Source organism: Castor canadensis, chromosome 12 (genome assembly GCF_047511655.1).
Source record: "Castor canadensis chromosome 12, mCasCan1.hap1v2, whole genome shotgun sequence".
Taxonomy (NCBI): domain Eukaryota; kingdom Metazoa; phylum Chordata; class Mammalia; order Rodentia; family Castoridae; genus Castor; species Castor canadensis.
This window is the reverse complement of record NC_133397.1, coordinates 84,445,570-84,463,129: the sequence shown is the minus strand read 5'-3', so window position 1 is coordinate 84,463,129 and position 17,560 is coordinate 84,445,570. Positions and strand designations below refer to the sequence as shown.

Below are 17,560 nucleotides of genomic sequence, written 5' to 3'. Positions count from 1 at the left end.
AGTTTTCTGATATTGGCTGTGTAGAAGGATTCTTCTAGGGGTCTTTCCCATGGTATGCTTGCCATACTTCTTACAGCAAAGCTGACTGTGGCAGGAATGATAAGAAACCAAGAAGAATAAAACAAAAATCTTTACATACTAAGACAGCTTTGAGCAGGGACTCTGAGGCCCACATTTCTTTGGGGAATTCTTCTGAGCTGCCCATCAGTGCTGTGGTTGAGTAACTTTAACTAGGCAGAGACAGGCTCCAGCTGACACTTGGCACCCTTATGCTCAACAGCAATATCCTTCTCTGAAGCTCTCTTCAAGATGGCACTCACCAAGGAATGAACAGGCAATAAATATCCCAGCCAATACAGACAGGGCAATTCCCTTGTTCCAGCAAGTCTTTAGGGGGTTCCAAAGACAGTTTGGCAACAGCACAGCTACGGCTCAAGTCAGCTATGTTCACTGGCTCTGAAAGAAGCACCGATTCTGCAAATATAAAATAAAACCAAACAACATCAACAACAAAAGAAGCTAAAACCACATGGTAATTCAAGAGGCCATACAATTTTAGGTCCATTAACAAAACCTTAATCCAGGGCCATCTTTTGCCTTTGAGGTGTGTCTCCTAGGTAAGCTCACTCAAAGAAGAAAGTTGCTAAAACCATTTTTCCTTTCATGGTGGCCTTGTTCCAGAAAGATTCCAAAACTGGTTATGCTTTTGTTTCCAAAGAGAAAGCAAATGAGTCAGGATATCTGTATAATCATAAGAAAACTGTTGAGAGGTTCTTTTCTCATTTCTTTTTCTCCAAAATTTGCAACTGAATTCTGAAATGGAGAGAATGCACTGAAAACAAAGGCCCCCACAAAGTATCTCCCCATCACATATCATATGTAAAATCACCATCACCATGAACAATGACAGTGAAAGCTAATTAAAATCTTTACTTCGTACTTTTACATTTCTGAAACTATTCTTGGTAGTTGGATTATAAGAGATTGGTGAAAATCTACCTTCAAAATTAACTTTTTTAGAACTGTTCCCATTTCCAACTGGAAGAAAAACCTGTAGAAAAACCAAAAAGTTGAAACTGGGAGGTAGCAGATACATTCTTCAAGCCCCTCAAGCCTTCCCTTACCAGCCAACTTCAGCCCTGCCTCCCCTGAATAAGCCAGGCCATTGACAGGGGAGCAAGGTGGGCAGACCTCCATCAGGTGGATGTTCTCTCTCACCTGGGGAACTTACCAGGCCAGGAGAACACAGATATCACATATTGTTCTAAGACTATTATCTGGCACCATAACCCGGGTTCAGAGAGAACTAGGCTCTTGGAAGCCAGGGGCACACCCACTGGGCGTGCTTGTGAATATGTTTACACATCATTCCAGAATACTCCATGGGGAGGGAGTGTGCACTGATGTATGAAGATAGTCAGAGATATCTCTGCACTGAGCCAAAAAGCCTAACAACAATGCAGCTGAAAACTCTCAGTGTTGTTCAGTTCAGAAATGCAGGACATGTTCATCAACCACAAGTGAGAGGCAGAGAGATGCTTTGGACACAGATGATATAGAGTTCTTGGCATGGTTCAGGTTTTTATTTTATATGTGTATACATTATTTGGGTCACGCCCCCACCCCCCTTTCCTCCCTACACTCCCCATTCCCACTTCTGGGCAGAACCTGTTCTGCCCTCTTGTTCTCTGATTTTGTTGAAGAGAAAACATAAGAGATAATAAGAAGGACATAGTGTTTCTGCTAGTTTGAGATAAAGATAGCTATACAAAGAGATTCCTAGCATTGCTTCCATGCACTTGTGTACTACAGCCCACATTGGTTCATCTCTACCAGACCTCTTCACTCCTTCCTGGTCCCCTTCCCATAGTGGCCTCTGCCAGTTTAAGATTACTATATTCACTCCTATACAGTGAGCACATCAACCACATTCAAGTTTTTTGTTTCCTTCCCTTTCCCTATTCCTCCTGTGCACAATCTCCCCTTATTGTGTAACCTGTGTCCAATAATATTACTAGATTTGTTTCAGGTCTATAATCCACATATGAGGGAAAATATGTGATTTTTGGCCTTCTTGTTATGTTTTTTGCAGTACTGAAGGTTTAACTTGGGGCCTTGCTCTTGTTAGGCAAGTGCACTACCACTTGAGTTACTCTGCCTGCCCTTTTGTATTGGTTATTTTTGAGAAAGGGTCTCTCTTTATGCCTGGGCCAGCCTGTTCTGCTATTCTCCTATCTGTGCTTCCCTGCATAGCTGGGATGACAGGCATGCAACACCACACCCAGCCATTGGTTGAGATAGAATCTCGCTATTTGCCCAGGCTGGTCTCAAACCATAATCCTTCTCATCTCCACCTACCAAGTAGCTAGGATTACAGGCTTGAACCACCACTCCCTGGTTGGTTCAGGTTTTGGTTTAGGTTTTAACTTAACTCTCCAGTCTTAGGTAAATCACAACTCTGGGCACTTCCATGTCCCCCTCCAGATGTGGCTCCTTCCTCCCCAAGCTTCATTCATCTCCTTCCCCCAATATACTATACCATGCTGGTGGGGTGCCCAAAATGATATCAACCACGTTTACTCTTGTCACTTTTCCACATTTAAAAAAAAAAAGCCGGCCCAACTTGGGGATATCATTACTCTCCAGCTCAGTGAGGACATGGATATTTAGAGAACAGGGATATCTTTTCCCTAATCATTCTGTGAACAACCCATGAGGCTGGGACACACAGAAAGACTCTGACTGCCATGCTGTCATTTCCCACAGGTATGTGAATACTATAGTATTTCCTGAATTGCAGGCACTCAGGGAGTCATTACTTCCACCATAATACTGTACTATGTTTGTGGGTATTCTTTATACATTTTTTAACTTAAATTTTCTGCCTGGAACATTTTGAACTAGCTAAGTATTTAAATACATGTATACACAAATTTAACTATTCAAATCCAAGACTTGCAACCACCCCACCAGGGGCAGTGACAAAGATTCTCTTCTTGACCAAACTTAGGCTCCTGAATTTTCTCCTAGGCTCATCTGTAAACTCCTTATAAAATCCAGTTTTAGCAAAGAGCCCTCCTAAGTGATTTTAGCAAGAAGCTCCCACACTTGATAACTAATCGCCATTCATATCTAATCTGAATCCTCATGCTCCACCATCCCCACACTGCCACCCCAGGAGATGTCTGGTCACCCTGGCCTCTCTTCAGCAAGAATCCTGGTAGGTCAATTTGGCCAGAATATTCCAAAGTTGCTTCTTGGTAATTTTCTATCCACTGATTCCCCACCCTACTCTTTGGCTATAAGGTCCTACTTGCCCATGCTAAATTCAGAGTTGCCCCAATTTCTCTCTCACACTGGAAGACCCTGTTGCATTGGTCTTTTACACCTATTGAGATGGTCCTTAATAAAGTTTCCCCTACTATGCTTTAACACACATCACAGAATGACTTTTTCTTTAATAGCAGACTTGACTTTTTGCTTTGTTTTTGAGACATGTTGTCCAAGCTGGCTTCAAATCCCAGATCTACCTGCCTCAGCCAGGGATTGCAGGTGTGTGTGCTGGGATTACAGGTGTGAACCACAATTCTTAGCTCCATACTCTTTAGAAGACACTGAACCTGGAGCAGGACTCACAGAGCACAGCATGCCATCTCTATCCCCAACCCCCAACCAGCTGTGACTGTGGGAAAGCTTGACCCTGAGTCTACATCCACTATCATAAAGTGGAGGAGATCTCCCCACCTTTGAGATCTGCTGAAATCTCAAACAAAAAAGTGTATGTGAGGGTTTTATAGACCACAGGTCACTAAGTTAAATTTAATGATACTAGACCTTCCTTAGGTCTAGTATCCTTCCTTAGGGTCAAATGAGATAGGAGGTGAGGGTAGAAGTTAGGATTTAAATCTTAAATGGCACATTCTGGAGAACGATAGCCTGAGGTGTGATCAGTGGGAAAACTTAAACAGGAAATAGACCTGGTCTTGCCAATGACATCTGTGGCTTCACTGGACCACAGATAGGTGCAGTGACACCAGAGCTAGAGACCAGGGTGGGCAGTCTGATACCTGAACCCTCATGATCACTGATCAGGAACTGAGAAGCTCACAATAGCAAGACCAAAGACTTTGCTGTGAACCTAAAACTACTCTAAAAGGGGGATTTTAGCTGCCCTTACCCTAGATGGTCTAGAAAGGAGAGAGATAAGTCATAAGAAAGTTTCCGAACGTATCAGTAATTCAGCCTTTTAAGGCATAAATTCTACAGTTCTGCATTCATCGGATTACTTGGAGCAAAATTCCAAAAAGCCTTAAAAATACAAATAAAGTCAAATCAATATAGCACTCTGTAGATCTTAAATAAGGCTGCATGAAAGGATCAAACCCTGTATCCGAGGAAAGAATTATACAAACAAAGTGCAATGCTGTTCCAAAAAATACCCTGTGATGAGTGATGATCCACTACTGCTTTGGGAGAAAAATAAAGTGGGGATCAAAATCCAAAACGAACCTGGCATTTCTGGGATAGCTGCTAATATGCAGTCCTATTCCCACATATCACTGTACATACCAACCAGACCCCACAGCATGTGGACAGATAGCTCCTTTCACCAGGCTGGAGAAAAGAAAGATCTAAAGGTGGGCAGAAAGACAATCTCCAAATAGGTGTTCTGATTTGTAATTATCTTTCACGCATCCACCTTTATAACTCTGAAGAGGGCTGCTTTCTCACTTTCTCAGAGAGGTAGACCTGGTAGCAATGCTAGCAGGTACTAAGAAAGAACTCTGAGACTCCACAATGGCCACGTGCTAGTCTGCTCATGCTACCATAAGAACAGTTCACAGACTGGAGGGCTTAAACAACACATTTATTTTCTCACAGTTCTGGAAGCTCAGAAGTCCAAGATCAGGGTGCCAGCTGATTCAACTTCTATTAAGAGCTCTTCCCCAGAGGATTCCAAGATGGCGGCTAGAGGTAGGAAGCAGAAAGCGAGCCTCCTATAGTGAAATCTTGGAGATGCTGGAGACACACTTTGCAGGCATAATCACTGAGAAAAGGCATAACTTTGACCCCTCCACATCTCCAGCGGGTGCAGAGAATCTCCACTCCACGTTAAACGGAGAACCGAGGAGGCCCCCAGGCCGCCAGTGGCCGACGCCCATACTGCTTGGGAAGATGCGGACCAGGTGAGCTTCGCGGTACCGCGGTAGCCCCACAGACAAGCCTGGGCCAGAGCAGCATAGCCCCCTGGACAGACTGACCTCCACCCGGGAAAAAAAGAGAAACTGAGTAATAAGCAATAAGAACAGTTAAGACATGCTGGAAAGAGGATGGGGCGCCCTGAGCGCTGAAGATTGGGGGAAGGGAATCCTTCCCGGGACTGTAAATAAACAAGCCAGGCAGGTGGAGAGCCTCTGGCGGGAGCGGGGGCAGGGAGGGGGGGGGAGGGGCGCGCGCCTAGCAACCAGGAGCGGGGAAGCTGTGAGAGTGGAGGAGGGAGGAAAACTCCACAGGAGAGGAGGGAAGACCCACTTCCCAGTGAACTGTAAATAAACAAGGCGCCAGCAGGAGCAGCAGCACCACTCAGTAAGCAGGAGCAGGAAAGCTTCTGAAAGTGGCAGTGGGAGGAAAACTTCAGAGGAGAGGGGGAAGACCCACCTCCCACATGAACTGTAAATAAACACGCAGGCCTGACAACGCGGGGGCAGTGTCACCTTTGCCAGTGCTTGGAAAGGGGAAAGCCTGTAGCAGAGGCTCCCACACAGGAGAACTCCTAGCAAACAAAGCCTGTGGGACCAGGTGAGTGCTAGCTCACCCCAGAGATCTGCATAAATAACGCCGCCAGCTACAGGCTGAGAGCAGCAGGCAGGCAAGCCACAGTTGCAGATACCACTCTCAGAACTGTCTCCAGACGCTTTTTTTTTCTTTTTCTCCCTACCTTGGATGAGAGAACAACCGAATTACACATGCAAGCCGAAAAACTTACTGAAACTGTATTGCATTTGAACTGGGGACACTTGGTGGGGCTTGTGTGTGTGTGTGTGTGTGTGTGTGTGTAGTTTTGTTCTACTTTATGCATCCCCTTTGATGAGACAACTACAGAACAACATCTGAGGCACCAACTCCAGGACTGGAGATTGAGACGGACACCCAAATTATTAAGACTAAAACTGCATTGCATATAAACTTGGAAGTTTTTTGGTTTTTTTTTTTAATTTTCTATTTTCCATTTTATTTTAATTCATTTTTATATATAGATATTTTTCATTTACTTTTCATTTTTTTTATCTTTGATTTTCAATCCTCTCTCTGTCTCTCTAATGTCTGTTCAGCTTACTGTCGATTAGTACACTAACACTCCTGTTTATACCTTTGAAACTCTCTTGTCTGATACCTTGTTCTGCTTTCTCCCTCTTGTCTGTATATTTGTTTCCATCTCAGCTCACCCTTCCATTCTAAATATTACCATTGTTATTATTACAAGCTAGAAAATACTTAATTGCGCACAGTAGAGGGACAGTAACACCACCAAGGACAATGACGGGAAGACAGAAAAACCAGGGAAACCAGTTTCCCCACAGCAAAAAATTAGTACAGAAACCAGAGGGGAATGAAGAGAACAGAAACTCAGATCCAGACTCCAACAAAATGAAGATAAACTATGCAAAAGGACCCAATGAAGCCCACAAGAATAATTTAAAAGAAGACATACTACAAGTACTCAATAAGAATTTTATAGAGATGATACTGGATAGGGTCAACCAAAATGTACAGGAGACACTCAAGAAATTCCAAGACAATAAAAATAGAGAATCTGAAAAAGCAAAAGAAGAAATAAAGGAAACCATAGAAGCACTGTATAAACACCAAAGTGAAAGAGAGAACACAATGAATAAACGGATAAATGAACTCAGGACAAAAATAGACAATATTAAAGAAGAAAACTGCCAGGATATGGAAAAACCTCAGAAAAAAGAATGAAAAAGAACTGCAAAACAAAATGGAAGTCCAATCCAGCAGAATAGAACAAACAGAAGACAGAATCTCAGAACTTGAAGATGAAATGTAATTAAAGGAAAAACCGAAGAACTATTAATTAAACAACTCAAGACTTGTGAAAAGAAAATGCAAGAACTCACTGACTCCATCAAAAGACCAAACTTGAGAATCATGGGCATCGAAGAAGGAGAAGAGGTGCAAGCGAAGGGTATGCGTAATATATTCAACAAAATAATAACGGAAAATTTCCCAAATCTAGAGAAATCTATTCCCATACAGATGCAAGAGGCCTCCAGGACACCAAACAGACCAGATCAAAATAGAACTACTCCACGACATATCATCATTAAAACAACAAGTTCAGAAACTAAGGAAAGAATATTGAAGGCTGTAAGAGAGAAAAAACAAGTAACATACAAAGGTAAACCCATCAAAATCACAGCAGACTTCTCAACAGAAACATTAAAAGCAAGAAGAGCGTGGGGTGAGATCTTCCGGGCACTGAATGAAAATAACTTCAACCCCAGGATACTCTACCCAGCAAAGCTATCATTCAAAATAGATGGAGCAATAAAAGTCTTCCATGATAAGCAGAAACTAAAACAATATGTGACCACAAAGCCACCATTACAAAAGATTCTGCAAGGGATCCTGCACACAGAAAGTGATACCCAACTTAACCATGAAAAGACAGGCAGCACCAAACCACAGGATAAGAAAAAGCAAGACAGTAGAGAGTAACATCAACTTAGGTACACACAATCAAACCTTCAAACAACTAAGACAACTAAATGGCAGGAATCACCACATACCTATCAGTACTAACGCTTAATGTTAATGGACTTAATTCACCCATCAAAAGACACCGTTTGACAAAATGGATTAAAAAAGAAGATCTAACAATTTGTTGCTTACAGGAGACTCATCTCACCGACAAAAATAAGCATATGCTTAGGATGAAAGGCTGGAAGAAGATTTACCAAGCCAATGGCCCCCGAAAACAAGCAGGAGTAGCAATACTTATTTCTGACAAAGTAGACTTCAAACCTACATTGATCAAACGAGATAAAGAAGGACATTCCATACTAATAAAAGGGGAAATGGACCAAAAGGAAATAATAATCATCAATCTGTACGCACCCAATGTCAACGCACCCAATTTCATCAAACATACCCTGAAAGACCTAAAAGCATATATAAACGCCAACACAGTGGTTGTGGGAGACTTTAACACCCCATTATCATCAATAGATAGGTCATCCAAACAAAAACTCAATAAAGAAATCCAAGATCTAAAATATGCAATAGATCAAGTGGACCTAGTAGATGTCTACAGAACATTTCATCCAACCTCTACACAATATACATTCTTCTCAGCAGCCCATGGAACCTTCTCCAAAATAGATCATATCCTAGGGCACAAAGCAAGCCTCAGCAAATATAAGAAAACAGAAATAATACCGTGCATACTATCTGACCACAATGCAGTAAAAGTAGAACTCAACAACAAAAGTAAAGACAAAAAACATGCAAACAGCTGGAAACTAAATAACTCATTACTTAATGAAGAATGGATCATCGATGCAATAAAAGAGGAAATTAAAAAGTTCCTGGAAGTCAATGAAAATGAAAACACAACCTACTGGAAACTATGGGACACAGCTAAGGCAGTCTTGAGAGGAAAGTTTATAGCCATGAGTGCATATATTAAAAAGATTGAAAGATCCCAAATCAATGACCTAATGATACATCTCAAACTCCTAGAAAAACAAGAAAAAGCAAATCCCAAAACAAATAGAAGGAGAGAAATAAAAATAAGAGCTGAAATCAACGAAATAGAAACCAAAAAAACCATACAAAGAATTAATGAAACAAAAAGTTGGTTCTTTGAAAAAATAAACAAGATCAATAGACCCCTGGCAAACCTGACTAAAATGAGGAGAGAAAAAACCCAAATTAGTAGAATTAGGAATGCAAAAGGGGAGATAACAACAAACACCATGGAAGTCCAGGAAATCATCAGAGACTACTTTGAGAACTTATATTCAAATAAATTTGAAAATCTAAAAGAAATGGACAGATTTCTAGATACATATGATCATCCAAAACTGAACCAAGAGGAAATTAATCACCTGAATAGACCTATAACACAAGATGAAATTGAAGCAGCAATCAAGAGTCTCCCCAAAAAGAAAAGTCCAGGACCTGATGGATTCTCTGCTGAATTCTATCAGACCTTTAAAGAAGAACTGATACCAACCCTCCTTAAACTGTTCCATGAAATAGAAAGGGAAGGAAAACTGCCAAACACATTTTATGAAGCCAGTATTACACTTATCCCAAAACCAGGCAAAGACACCTCCAAAAAGGAGAACTATAGGCCAATCTCCTTAATGAACACTGATGCAAAAATCCTCAACAAAATAATGGCAAAACGAATTCAGCAACACATCAAAAAGATTATTCACCACGAACAGGTAGGCTTCATCCCAGGGATGCAGGGGTGGTTCAACATACGAAAATCAATAAACGTAATAAACCACATTAACAGAAGCAAAGACAAAAACCACTTGATCATCTCAATAGATGCAGAAAAAGCCTTTGATAAGATCCAACATCATTTCATGATAAAAGCTCTAAGAAAACTAGGAATAGAAGGAAAGTTCCTCAACATTATAAAAGCTATATATGACAAACCTACTGCCAGCATTATACTTAACGGAGAAAAATTAAAACCATTCCCTCTAAAATCAGGAACCAGACAAGGATGCCCACTATCTCCACTCCTATTCAACATAGTACAGGAATTCCTAGCCAGAGCAATTAAGCAAGAAGAAGGAATAAAAGGAATACAAATAGGTAAAGAAACTGTCAAAATATCCCTATTTGCAGATAACATGATCCTATACCTTAAAGACCCAAAAAACTCTACTCAGAAGCTTCTAGACATCATCAATAGCTATAGCAAGGTAGCAGGATATAAAATCAACATAGAAAAATCATTAGCATTTCTTTACACTAACAATGAGCAAACGGAAAAAGAATGTATGAAAACAATTCCATTTACAATAGCCTCAAACAAAATCAAATACCTAGGTGTAAACCTAACAAAAGATGTGAAAGACCTCTACAAGGAAAACTGTACACTTCTGAAGAAAGAGATTGAGGAAGACTATAGAAAGTGGAGAGATCTCCCATGCTCATGGATTGGTAGAATCAACATAGTAAAAATGTCGATACTCCCCAAAGTAATCTACATGTTTAATGCAATTCCCATCAAAATTCCAATGACATTCATTAAAGAGATTGAAAAATCTACCGTGAAATTTATATGGAAACACAAGAGGCCACGAATAGCCAAGGCAATACTCAGTCAAAAGAACAATGCAGGAGGTATCACAATACCTGACTTCAAACTATATTACAAAGCAATAACAATAAAAACAGCATGGTACTGGCACAAAAACAGACATGAAGACCAGTGGAACAGAATAGAGGACCCAGATATGAAGCCACAGAACTATAAGCAACTTATCTTTCACAAAGGAGCTAAAAATATACGATGGAGAAATAGCAGCCTCTTCAACAAAAACTGCTGGGAAAACTGGTTAGCAGTCTGCAAAAAACTGAAATCAGATCCATGTATATCACCTTATACCAAGATTAACTCAAAATGGATCAAGGATCTTAATATTAGACCCCAACCTCTTAAGTTGATACAAGAAAGAGTAGGAAATACTCTGGAGTTAGTAGGTATAGGTAAGAACTTTCTCAATGAAACCCCAGCAGCACAGCAACTAAGAGATAGCATAGATAAATGGGACCTCATAAAACTAAAAAGCTTCTGTTCATCAAAAGAAATGGTCTCTAAACTGAAGAGAACACCCACAGAGTGGGAGAAAATATTTGCCAATTATACATCAGACAAAGGACTGATAACCAGAATATACAGGGAACTTAAAAAACTAAATTCTCCCAAAACTAATGAACCAATAAAGAAATGGGCATGTGAACTAAACAGAACTTTCTCAAAAGAAGAAATTCAAATGGCCAGAAAACACATGAAAAAATGCTCACCATCTCTAGCAATAAAGGAAATGCAAATTAAAACCACACTAAGATTCCACCTCACCCCTGTTAGAATAGACATCATCAGCAACACCACCAACAACAGGTGTTGGCGAGGATGCGGGGAAAAAGGAACCCTCTTACACTGTTGGTGGGAATGTAGACTAGTACAACCACTCTGGAAAAAAATTTGGAGGCTACTCAAAAAGCTGGACATCGATCTACCATTTGATCCAGCAATACCACTCTTGGGGATATACCCAAAAGACTGTTACTCCAGAGGCACCTGCACACCCATGTTTATTGCGGCACTATTCACAATAGCCAAGTTATGGAAACAGCCAAGATGCCCCAGCACTGACGAATGGATTAAGAAAATGTGGTATCTATACACAATGGAATTTTATGCAGCCATGAAGAAGAACGAAATGTTATCATTCGCTGGTAAATGGATGGAATTGGAGAACATCATTCTGAGTGAGGTTAGCCTGGCCCAAAAGACCAAAAATCATATGTTCTCCCTCATATGTGGACATTAGATCAAGGGCAAACACAACAAGGGGATTGGACTATGAGCACATGATAAAAGCGAGCGCACACAAGGGAGGGGTGAGGATAGGTAAGACACCTAAAAAACTAGCTAGCATTTGTTGCCCTTAATGCAGAGAAACTAAAGCAGATAGCTTAAAGCAACTGAGGCCAATAGGAAAAGGGGACCAGGAACTAGAGAAAAGGTTAGATCAAAAAGAATTAACCTAGAAGGTAACACCCACGCACAGGAAATCAATGTGAGTCAATGCCCTGTATAGCTATCCTTATCTCAACCAGCAAAAACCCTTGTTCCTTCCTATTATTGCTTATACTCTCTCTACAACAAAATTAGAAATAAGGGCAAAATAGTTTCTGCTGGGTATTGAGGGGGGGGTAGAGGGGGGGCGAAGTGGGTGGTAAGGGAGGGGGTGGGGGCAGCGGGGGAGAAATGACCCAAGCCTTGTATGCACATATGAATAATAAAAGAAAAATGCAAAAAAAAAAAAAAAAGAGCTCTTTCCCTGGTCAGCAGACAATAGCAGCCTTCTGGCTGTATCTTCATATAGTCTTTTCTCTAGGTGCCTCTTTGCAGGTATCTCTTATTAAAGACAAATATGACTCCTATATAGTTCCAATCCCACTTTCCCCTGTATCATGTTGTTACTATACATTATTTCACCTGAATACATTACAATCACTAAAATGTATGGCCCCAATTATACTTTACATAACTTTGTCTCTAATGGTGCTAAGAGAGGAGAGCAAGTATAAAGTTAGAGTTCTATGAGCCTCCTTGAGTACCACATCTGGATCTCTTCATTTTTTTCCTGAGGATGTGAGTTACCATGTGGCATCATTTGCAGGCTGTAATACAGCTTTGCTCCATCTGCCTTTTTTATGCTGTTATTTGTCAGATATACTACTTCATTTCTAAATGTTGTGGGTCTAACAATATAATCGTGTGCATATTATTTTTATAAAACTATCTCTTAAAATCATTTAAAAGAGGAAAGGAAACAATTATACATTTCTAATGTCTTTTATAATTACGTAATTACCTTAACTGGTGCTTTGTTTTCTCATTCTCATCTAAAACTAAATTGCTGTCTGTGGTCATTTGTTTTCAGCTGAAGAACTTCCTTTATTATTTCCTGTAAGGAAGGTCTGCTAAAAGCAAACTCTTTGGTTTTTGTTTGTTTTGGCTTTTTTTAAAAATATGGAATGTCTTTATTTAACCTTCATTTTTGTAAAGATTTTTTTGTGGGGTAAAAGATACTTGATTGGTAATTCTTTTTCTGTCTTTCAGGATTTTGAATATGTTATCCCATTGCCTTCTGAGTACCTCTTCCTAATGAGACATCAATCAGCTTTAATGTTATTGGGATACCCTCCTACATGATAAATCGTTTCTCTTTTCAATATTGCAGGGGAAGGGGGATAACTATGGTTTGAACTCAGGGCTTCCTACTTGCAAGGCAAGCCTATTTTAGAAATAAGGTCTGCCTTTTTGCCCAGGCGGGAATGTACTGTGATCCTCCAATTTTAAGCTCTGTGAGGCTGGGAAAACAGGCATGTGCTACCATGCCCAGTTTTTTTCCACTGGATTTTCCCAAACTTTTTTTTGCCTGAGCTGGCCTGGAACCACAATGCTCTGGATCTCAGCCTCTTGCGTAGCATACCATCACACAGAGCTACTGGTTAAGATGTGGTCTCAAGAACTTCCTGTCCAGGCTGGACTAGAACCTCTCAAACCTCCCAATCGCTCAGCCTCCCAAGTAGCTAGGATTAGTCTTGAGCTACCAGAAACCAGCTATTTCAACATTTTTACTATGATGTGCCTTGGGGTAGATATTTTTGAGTTTAACCTTCCTGGAGTTTATGGTGTTTCCTGGATGTGTTAGGTAAACGGTTTTTTTAGCAAATGTGAGAAACTTCTACTCATTATTTCTTCTAATAGCTCTTCTTGCTCCTTTATCGTTCTCTTCTCTCCTTCTGGTACTCTTATTATACACTAGTGTCCTCCTCTAAATCTGTGTTCATTTTCTTCTTTCTTTTCTCTATTATTTGGATTGCAAAATTTCTATTATTCTATCCTCAAGTTCACTGATTTTTTACCCAGCTAACATCTGCTACAGTGGCCCTCTAGTGAATTCTCATTTCAGTTACTGTCTTTTCAACTCCAGAATTTCCATTTGTTTTTAATAATTTTTATCTCTTTATTGGTATTCTCTATTTGATAAAACACCATCATCATCTCTAAGGATGATTTTCTTAGCTCCTTGAATAGATTTAAAATGGCTATTTTGTCAATGATCAATGGGTCATTGATGAAATAAAAGAGGAAATTAAAAGGTTCCTGGAAATTAATGAAAATGAAAACACGATCTACAGGAACCTATGCGACACAAAGCAAAGGCAGTCCTAAAAGGAAAGTTTATAGCCACAAGTGCATATATTAAAAGGTCAGAAAGATCTCAAATCAATGACCTAATGCTACATCTCAAACTCCTAGAAAAACAAGAACAAGCAAATCCCAAAACAAGCAGAAAGAGAGAAATAATAAAAATAAGGGCTGAAATCAATGAAATACAAACAAACAAAAATACAAAGAATCAATGAAACAAAAAGCTGGTTCTTTGAAAAAATAAGATTGACAGACCCCTGGCAAACTTGACTAAAATGAGGAGAGGAAAAAACACAAATCAGTAAAATCAGAAATGCAAAAGGGGAGATAACAACAAACACCACGGAAATCTAAGAAATCAAAGACTACTTTGAGAACTTATATTCTAATAAATTTGAAAATCTTGAAGAAATGGACAGATTTCTAGATACTTACAATTATTTAAAACTGAACAAAGAGGACATTAATCACCTGAATAGATCTGTAACACAAAATGAAATTGAAACAGCAATAAAGAGTCTCCCAAAAAAGAAAAGTTCAGGACCTGATGGATTCTCTGCTGAATTCTATCAGATCCTTAAAGAAAAACTGACACCAACCCTCCTTAAACTGTTCCATGAAATAGAAAGGGAAGGAACACTAACTCATTTTATGATGCCAATATTACTCTGATCCCAAAACCAGACACAGACGCCTCCAAAAAGGAGAACTGTAGGCCAATTTCCTTAATGAACATCGATGCAAAAATCCTCAATAAAATAATGGCAAACCAAATCCAATAACATATGAGAAAGATCATTCACCATGACCAAGTCACTCCATCCCAGGAAGCAGGGATGGTTCAACATACGCAAATCTATAAATGTAATACAGCACATTAATAGAAGCAAATACAAAAACCACTTGATCATCTCAACAGATGCAGAAAAAGCCTTCAACAAGATCCAACACCACTTCATGATAAAAGCTCAAGGAAAACTAGGAATAGAAGGAATGTACCTCACCATTGTAAAGGCTATATATAACAAACCTTTAGCCAACATCATACTTAATGGTGAAACCATTTCCCCTAAAATCAGGAACGAGACAAGGATGTCCACTATCCCCACTCCTATTCAATATAGTACTGGAATTCCTAGCCAGAGCAATTAGGCAAGGAGAAGAAATAAAAGGAATACAAATAGGTAAAGAAACTGTCAAAATATCCCTATTTGCAGATAACATGATCCTATACCTTAAAGACCCAAAAAACTTCTACCCAAAAACTCCCAGACACCATAAACAGCTATAGCAAGGTGGAAGGATACAAAATCAACTTATAAAAATCATTAGCTTTTCTATACACCAACAATGAACAAACTGAAAAGGAATATATGGAAATAATTCCATTCACAATAGCCTCAAAAAAAAAAATCAAATACCTAGGAGTAAATTTAACAAAGAATGTGAATGACCTCTACAAGGAGAACTACAAATCCCTGAAGAAAGAGATCAAGGAAGACTATAGAAGATGGAAAGATCTCCCATACTCATGGATTGGTAGATCAACATAGTAAAAATGGCTATACTACCAAAGGCAATCTACACATTTAATGCAATTCCCATTAAAATCCCAATGACTTTCATCACAGAGACTGAAAAATCTACCTTAAAGTTCATTTGGACACACAAGAGACAAGGCAAATAGACAAGGCAATACTCAGCAAAAACAGCAATGCTGGAGGTATCACAATACCCGACTGCAAACTATATCACAAACCAACAGCAATAAAAACAGCATAGTACTGGCACAAAAAGAGACATGAAGACCAATGGAACAGAATAGAGGACCCAGATATGAAACCACACAATTATACTCACCTTACCTTTGACAAAGGTGCTAAAAATATACAATGGAGAAAAGACAGCCTCTTCAACAAATGTTGCTGGGAAAAGTGGTTATCCATCTACAAGAAACTGAAACTACATCCATGTTTATCACCCTGTACTAGTATCAACTCGAAATGGATCAAGGACCTTAATATCAGACCCGAAACTCTGAAGTTAGTACAGGAAGGAGCAGGAAACACTCTGGAAGGAATAGGTATAGGAAAGGACTTCCTCAATAGAACCCCAACAGCCCAGAAACTAAGAGAAAGAATGGACAAATGGGACCTCATAAAATTAAAAAGCTTCTGCACAACAAAAGACATGGTCTCTAAACTAAAGAGACCATCCACAGAGTGGGAGAAAATATTTGCCAGCTATACATCAGACAAAGGACTGATAACCAGAATATACAGGGAACTTAAGAAACTAAACTCTCCTAAAATCAATGAACCAATTAAGAAATGGGCAACTGAACTAAACAGAACTTTCTCAAAAGAAATTCAAATGGCCAAAAAACACATGAAAAAATGCTCACCCTCTCTAGCCATAAAGGAAACGCAAATCAAAACCGCACTAATATTCTACCTCAACCCTGTTAGAACAGCCATCATCAAAAACACCACCAACAACAGGTGTTGGCAAGGATGTGGAGAAAAAGGAACCCTTACACACTGCTAGCAAGCTAGTGCAACCACTCTGGAAAAAAATTTGGAGGCTTCTTAAAAATCTAAACATAGATCTGCCTTTTGATCCAGCAATCTCACTCTTGGGGATATACCCAAAGTAATGTGACTCAGGTTACTCCAGAGGCACCTGCACACCCATGTTTATTGCAGTGCTATTCACAATAGCCAACTTATGGATTAAGAAAATGTGGCATTTATAAACAATGGAATTTTACTCAGCCATGAAGAAGAATGAAATCTTATCATTCACAAGTAAATGGATGGAATTGGAGAACATCATTCTGAGAGAGGTTAGCCAGGCTCAGAAGACCACAAATTGTATATCCTCCCTCATATGTGGACTTTGATCTAGGGCAAATGCAGCAATGTTGTTGGACTTGGGTCACATGACAAGGGGAGAGCACATATGGGAGGTATGGGGTTAGGTAGAAAACCCAAAACATGAAAGTATTTGATGTCCCCACTCCAGAGGAACTAATACAGAAACCTTAAACCAACAGAGGTCAACATGAGAAGGGGATCAGGAACCAGTGTAAAGATCAGTTAGAGAGGAATCAACTTGGGTTATAACAACATTTGTACATGAAAGCAATACTAGGAATCTCTCTGTATAGCTATCCTTAACTCAACTAGCTAAAACGCTTTGTCTTTCTTTTTATGCTTATGTCTTCTCTTCAACAAAATTAGAGATAAGGGCAGAACAGGTTCTACCTGGAAGCAAGGGGGGAGAGGGGGAGAGGGTGAGGACAGGAGGCAGGGGGAAGAAGTGACCCAAACAATGTATGCACATGTGAATAAATGAATAAAAATAAATTAATTAAATGGCTGTTTTGAAGTCTTTATTTTTGTTATTATATCATTGTTGTATTGTGCATACACTGTGATATTTACAAGAGTACTTAAAATATATTTTAAATTCACTCCCTCCCTCATTTTCCTTTATCCCCCTGGCTACCATTTTCAGAATAGTTTCAGCAGGTCTCATTTTTCCATTTTCATACAT

At 39.6% G+C, this 17,560-nt stretch overlaps 1 protein-coding gene across 19 annotated transcripts in view; it reads right to left on the bottom strand.

Moving 5' to 3' along the window:
* The window catches only part of Inpp4a (inositol polyphosphate-4-phosphatase type I A), a 149,208-nt gene that overhangs the window by 88,601 nt on the left and 43,047 nt on the right, over nt 1-17,560 (bottom strand). For 18 of the 19 annotated variants that reach the window (XM_074050314.1, XM_074050318.1, XM_074050311.1 and 15 more), the window contains exon 2: nt 321-474. The exons of the other annotated variant lie outside the window; for it this stretch is intronic. The gene's annotated coding sequence lies outside the window, so the exon portion shown is untranslated. The remainder of the gene's footprint in view (nt 1-320; nt 475-17,560) is intronic. 19 annotated transcript variants of the gene reach the window in all.